This window comes from Sinocyclocheilus rhinocerous, unplaced genomic scaffold, assembly GCF_001515625.1.
Source record: "Sinocyclocheilus rhinocerous isolate Xijiao unplaced genomic scaffold, SAMN03320098_v1.1 scaffold1148, whole genome shotgun sequence".
Taxonomy (NCBI): domain Eukaryota; kingdom Metazoa; phylum Chordata; class Actinopteri; order Cypriniformes; family Cyprinidae; genus Sinocyclocheilus; species Sinocyclocheilus rhinocerous.
Genome location: NW_015664019.1, coordinates 490024 through 497485, shown reverse-complemented (window position 1 = coordinate 497485; position 7462 = coordinate 490024). Strand labels below are relative to the sequence as shown.

The 7462-nt window shown below is 40.2% G+C and overlaps 1 protein-coding gene across 4 annotated transcripts in view; it reads right to left on the bottom strand.

Annotated features, from left to right (window-relative positions):
• Positions 1–7462, bottom strand: part of LOC107729354 (nephronectin-like) — a 56952-nt gene that overhangs the window by 41924 nt on the left and 7566 nt on the right. The gene's annotated exons all lie outside the window — the stretch shown is intronic.

Here is a 7462-nt window from a genome sequence, read left to right as displayed (position 1 = left end):
ATCTTTCAAAATAAATGTAAAGACAGAGCCCGAAAGGGGAACAGAGTCACGTGACGAAGCTGGTATGTGTTTGCAGTACACAAGCCACTGTTAAGACAGCTCTCTCTCTCTCTCGCTCTCTATCTATCTCTCTCGCGCTCTCTCTCTCTCTCTCTCTATCTATCTATCTATCTATCTATCTATATCTCTCTCTCTATCTATCTATCTCTCTGTCTGTCTGGCTGTCCGTCCGTCCGTCCGTCCGTCCATCCATCCATCCATCCATCTATTCAAATACTTGAAAAGTTACCACAGAACGTTTTTACATTTTAAAGAGATGATGCAATATATTGTTTATCAATGCTCATATACACATGCAAGGAAGAATCACTGAAACTTCAGTAAAGGGCTAAATAAAAAGATTATTTTAATATTCACCATTTAAAAAAAAAAAACTGAGAATGTTTTAAATACATTATATTTGAAAATAACCAGCTCAGTTCATTTTCTCTCTTATTTTGTCCTCTCTGTTTAAATACGGCCAGGCGTATTAAGTAGAAGTTTAATTTTAGGTTGTGTGCTGTGCTTTCCCTGTATCTATTACCCATGATCCATTTATGTTACGTCATTTGACCTGTGTACATTCCCTTTTGCTTATTTTCACAGACCTTAAAAGGTTTTACTTCTTCACAAAAACATTTGGAGCGCTGCTGGTGGAAAAAAAAAGAAATCTGTAATCCCAGTGTGCGCTGCCAAGAAACTCTCAGATTCAAAAGCACTTCAGCTGTACCTTTATTTTCCATTTTATGGAAAAATCGGTTTTAAACGGCCCTTCACTGTTGTTTCCAAGAATGATGTTTTCCAAAAATCTGTCTTGTTCGCTCACATTGTAACATATCTCCTTCTAAGAACATCATTCTTATTTCCCATAACTTCCCTCTAGCTATAGGCAGCAGGAGCACAGACAGACTCCATCTTATCTGTGCTCTGTGTGTGTATCCAGCATCAACATACGAGAACATCTGCCTCTGGTGTGGTACAGCACAATGATAACTCACAGTGGTCTTATTTGCAGCACCTGTGTCACTGAGTACAACGGAAGCTTTGTGAATATAGATAAAACCTCACTGGCTGACTGATGCAATGGATAAGACAACAGGAACAATAGAAGTTACCTCATGACTTGCAAATGTGCTAGAATGTGCCAAATTCACAGCCTTAGATGGATAGACGGATAGACAGACAGACAGACAGACAGACAGATGGATAGACGGACGGACGGACGGACAGACAGACAGACAGACAGACAGACGGACGGACGGACAGACAGACAGACAGACGGACGGACAGATAGACAGACGGACAGACACAGACAGACAGACGGACAGATAGACAGACAGACAGACAGATAGACAGACGGACAGATAGACAGACAGATAGGCAGACAGACAGATAGACAGACAGATAGGCAGATAGACAGACAGATAGGCAAGATGATAGATCAGTAGATGGACGGATGGGTAGACGGACGGACAGATAGATGATAGATCGATGGATGGACGGACAGATGAACAGATAGATAGATGATAGATTGATGGGTGGATGAACAGATATATGATTGATGGACAGATGGACAAACATAGATGACAGATTGATGGATGGGCGAACTGATGGATAAGATGATAGATCAATGAACGGATGGACAGATAGATGATAGATCGATGGACAGACAGATGGACAAACAGATAGACAGATGATAGATTGATGGATGGACGGACAAACATACAGAAAGATAGATTATAGTTCAAAGGAAGGACAGATGGACAGACAGATAGATGATAGACTGATGGATGGATGGATGGAGAGATAGATGATAGATTGATGGATGGACGGAGAGATAGATAGATGATAGATCAATGGATAGATGCACAGATAGATGATAGTTCGAAGGACAGATGGACAAATAAATAGATCGATGGAGGGATGGATGGATGGACAAACATACAGATAGATAGATGATAGTTCAACGGAAGGACAGATGGACGGAGAGATAGATGGATAGATGAACAGAGAGATTGATGGATGAACGGAGAGATGGACGGAGAGATTGATGGATGGACGGAGAGATTGATGGATAGATAGATAGATAGATAGATAGACAGATATTTAATCTACTAGGCATTGTTATATATTTTTTTAATCATCACAAGAAATATCACCCAGTTCTATAAGTTGCATGTGTTACACAAGTGAGACAGAACTGAATTGTGAATTTTGCCCACATGCTGCATCGGCTTCGGTTACTCTGGATGGTAAGGCAGTGAAAATGCTAATGCGGGCTGTCCTGCTGCCAGTCACTCCAGTAAGAAACTGTGATGGTGGCACTAAATGAGAGTGACAGGCTGAAGGGAAAATGTTTGCACGTGCAGCTCAGAGAGGGAGAGGAGACTTCAGAGCGCCTCTAAAGACACAGCGCACATGTTAAGAGGATAGAGTCCAGGCTCCTGCCTGTCACTCCACTATATCTCACCTGAAACATACATTTAATCACACACACACACACACACACACACACATGTCTGGTTTGTTATCCTTGTGGGGACTCTCCATAGGCGTAATGGTTTTTCTACTGTACAGACCGTATTTTCTATTGCCCTACACCAACCCTACCCCTCACAGGAAACTTTGTGCATTTTTTGATTTTCAAAATACTTCATTCTGTGTGATTTTATTAGCCAGAATAGAAAAACAGGTACACACACACACACACACACACAGACTGGCCAGACTCACTACGTACCAACACATAATCACAAAATTAAAAACATCACTTCTAACTGACTGCAAACATGTGCAAGACAGTGGGTGCACAATACGTCATAATATAGTGCAATAGTTCCCAGGGGTGCACATGCATTTTAATTATCTTTTGTATACACATTCAATTACTTTTTAAAAGTAAGAAAACCAAATAATAGGCCTATATATAGGTTGTAGTCAATCTGTGTGAATGGCACACACAGCAGGACATATGTACATAAAGACCCCATACATGCATCTTTATTCATTTCACTCTCATTTCTCCACAACAATACAAAGCCCTTTGCGATTTTCTTTTTCCATGAAAACATCAAACTAAACGCAGTTAGAAAACCCACAGAGGATGTAGTTCTCAAACTGCTTCAGTTTGAGTAGAAGCTAATTGGTGTCTGTTTTCACCCACAGCATTGCATGTTTTTAAACATGGTGCTTTGGAATAATGGCCATTTTAATTATAATTAGAATGCTAAAGGATATTCAGTGTAAATATGAATTGCAAACACATTTATGAGGATTATTATTTCATACATATTTATGAGGACTGGTTTGGTGTTGATGAAAGGGTATTTGAACCTTACTGACAAGGCTATTTAAGGGTACACAAGGTAAAGGTAGGAAACTGCTATAAAACAAGCTATTTCTGCTGCAGATTTTACATCGGACAAGGCAATATTGTATTAAAACTGTTTATTATTAAAGAGAGAATAAAAGAGAAAAAAGACATTGAAACTGCACTGCTTGCACTGTATTCAAATGTACTGCTGTTGACAAACTATAGGATACAGTAGGTTAAGCAATACAATGGTGTTCACAACAGTGATAATAAGAAATGTTTTTTTGATTAAATCAACATATTAGAATGATTTCTGAAGCATCATGTGACACTGAAAATAGAAAACAGTTATTTTAAATTGTAATAATATGTCATAATATTTCAGTTTTAACTGTATTTTTTATCAAATAAATGTAGCCTTGGTGACTTCTTTCACAAACATTAGAAAAATCTTACTGACCCCAAACGGTTGAATAATATATAAACAGGCAAAAAACAACATGCAACATAGGCTGAATAGCATAAAACTTTATCTTTAAAAACAAGTGAAGCCGTATTTAGTCTTAATCAGTTTTTGAGTAGCTTTCACGGATTTTCAATCGGAATCAGATGAATCTGAGCCAAGTTTGATTTGATGCATGACCTTTGACATCAATGTAGAAATATAAGACTTATTTTCAGCTAAAAGATGCAAAGGCTATTTATTAAGCTATTCTAACAATGCTCAGTTATACGGTTAGAAGCATTTTTTATTTGCATTTAGCTGACCGTGACCCTATCAGAACTGATATAAAGAATAATGAGTGTCTAGAAAAATAAAGAGTATGACAGAGCGGGGTCACAATGCATACTATCATTCACGGTTGGTCTCCAAATATGTTCCGACTGGCTGCGATTTTGCCTTTTCACAAAATATTTGACTTTCAGGGAGGACAGAAAGATTGCTTGATAGAGAGCTTTTCAGGACACCGTGTTACAATAATAAGACTGTGTCTGACAATAGAAGATGATTCATATAACATTCAACACAGAAAAGCAAACGAGCAAGAAAGAAGAGAAGTTGTAACAGAGTGGGACAATGAGAGAAAGACAAATCTCCATGTGTGCAGCACTTGCCCCACCAGAGACAAGCGATTGCGTGCCAGTCAGCAATCTGCAAACTTTGGGCCCGATCCAAAGAGACACCAAACTGAGAGAGAGAGAGAGAGAGAGAGAGCGTCGCCCAGCAAGAAACCGGCGCCGCGCTCACTGAGGTAACAAGGCTGTCACAACAAATCCCTCGTCCACCTGAGAAAGTGTCTTTCCTCACCTTGTTAAAGATGCAGCTATTACACAGTTTCAATTTCCAGCTCAGTCTGGCATTAGCGGATTAAACAAACGACAAATATCTACATAATGCAATTCCGGCCCGGCTGCTCAAAGGAGGCAACCAGGTCACGAAAATTAGCGGTAGATGCCTTTATCTCTGTGCACTGGCACATTTAAGTCATGAAAAATTCACATTTCTATTCGTCTGCGGCAGTCTGACACTCTTCATGCGGTTCGGTAGTGAGTCTGCACATGTATATGAATGATGACATGCAGTCGGGCTCGGGTGCAAGTGCAGGGGGGTTTAATTACAACCCTTCACATTCCTCCGCCACCTCCACAGACTGCCAGACAATTAGACACGAGCCTTTGAAACACGCGCTTCAGAGTTGAGCTGTCTTCATTCGCCAGCCTCAGTATAGAATACGTGCCTCTGCAGACTGACACAGCGGTCAAGCAAAGTCCATCTCATCCGGCGCTAAGCGGCAATCAGACACAGCAGGTACAAGTCTCAAATAAATGCACCTCTGTGGCAGAACGACGGATTTATGAATCTCCCACAGTTTCAGAGATGTTTATGAGCATTTGAAAACAATTGTGCTCAACCGATATGAGTTTTATGATGGTTAGCGCAGTGGCAGTATATAGACAGCAGTCTGGCTGGTAGGGTTGACAGTCCTGAAAAGAGTGAATTCTTTTGACATTTGAGAAAGACAGCAATTGTAACATTCGACAGTAAGTGCAGTAACATTAGACTTTGTTCCAGTCATATGCATGCAAATGCAGGAGAGAGGAAATGCAGGCCAAAGTGCCAAAGTTTCAACTCTGACCTGTGAATTTGCATGAAGAGAAGATGGTTGACCATTAAAGAACCCAAATGTCACAGATTGAACCTTCGGCTTAGTAAAAAGAATGCAAATTTCAAAGCTACATGGTATATATAAATTTCAGTGTTTTCAACTTATTATTTGTTATTTTTAGTTATATATATATAGTGTGTGTGTGGGTGTGGGTGTGTATATATATATTAGTAATATCTTAGGTAAGTACACTCAAGTTCATGTATATTAAAACAAAGTGCTACTAAATTGTCTACAAATAATATTAAATGAATACATTTAAATTTAGAAATGAATTTGGAGCGAGAGCTGTATAAACACTGAAAGTAACTTTACAGACCAAGTGACCAATGCACTTTTGGTCAAATGCACATTCATTGGTCATGGCAGCCAACTCCAGGACTGGGGTCAAATTCTGCTCCCTAAGACAATTCAGATGATGAAATCAACTGAAAGACCACAAGGAGGGCCAACCAGACATGTGGACTTCATTGAAGCCCTCTAAACTGGCACGTAGTGTAATACCCCAAGACAAAGCGAGGGAGTAACAAAGCACTGCTGACAAAATATATTAGTACAATTAGGGGTGCAGGGATTTTGCATTCTACTCCAGTGAGTCATAGAAACCCACTGCTCAACCGTCCAAAACCCCAAGTTGGAAGAGTTTAAAAAGTTGGACACTTTAATGAGTCTGTCTGTAATTGATTACTCTTGTTATCATGTCAGCAAATGACAAGTTGGCGGTTTAGCAGCGAGTCGTCCCTCAGGTGTAGCATAAGCCATTAGACAGGAGCTTAACAGCCCCTGCTAAGGGCCTGCAGATAATGAATGGGCCCCTCACAGTGCATTCATGCACTATATTCTCTCTATGAATTTAGATCGGGGCAGTGAAGCAGGTTTATAAGCAGGGCAAATAGGCAAATAATGGCCCTGGTGACAAGCGAACTCCATCACGACTGAAATTAATAACGTACGCCAGCAGGTTAATGTACACGTTCATTACAGTGGGCAGCTCCCGCTCCTGAAATGCCAGCGCAAGCCATTCCCTGCGGAAAAAGCATCAATATTGTGTCTGTGAGTTACACAAACATTAAGCACATGATGTATGGGATGACACGGAGAAGTTAGAATGTATAGAAAGCAATGAATTCCAGAGTCTTGACTAAATGAGCGCGCTAAGGTCATTTGGAAAAATATAGATGACAAACAAATATGCATTAGTTATTCATTATGTCTCTAAAAGAGTGCTGGTAATGTCGTACCAAAAGTCCATTATTAATGTCCCCCTAACTGTGTATGGATGTGTTTGCGAAAGCGCATCATAGCTGTGCTCTGCCTCTGGGCAACTGGCAATGATAAATAAGGGAAATATGAAGAAGCAAAAGAACCAAGCTTGAATTTTAACACAGAAAGTACTTCTGCCAGTGAATAAATTTCCAGTCCATTTAGAAGGACAGCTATTGCTCATCTTGCCAAAAGGACAAAATGCTTCCCAGCAGAGCAGAAGACAAAGAATGCCATAAAGATCACCGCAGGAGTTGCATTCACAAGTCCAAACTTGGGTGGCCGGTGTCTCAGCGGAACACCCTGTGGGAACCGGCTGACTGTAACAGTGTGAAGCCATGTGTTTTCAACAATGACGTAATTAGGCGATGCATGCTTAAAGGGGTCATATGATGCGATTTCAAGTTTTCCTTTCTCTTTGGAGTGTTACAAGCTCTTGGTGCATAAAGAAGATCTATAAAGTTGCAAAGACTAAAGTCTCAAATCCAAAGAGATATTCTTTATAAAAGTTAAGAGTCAACCACACCTACCTAAAACGCCTCGTTCTAACACGCCCCCACATATCTACATCACTATGTGGAAATATTAGCATAATGCAGCCCAAATATGCACGCAAAGAAAGAAGGTGTGGTTTCAGGAACAGCAGTGTTGATGCAGCCATGTCAGGGAGACGCTGTGT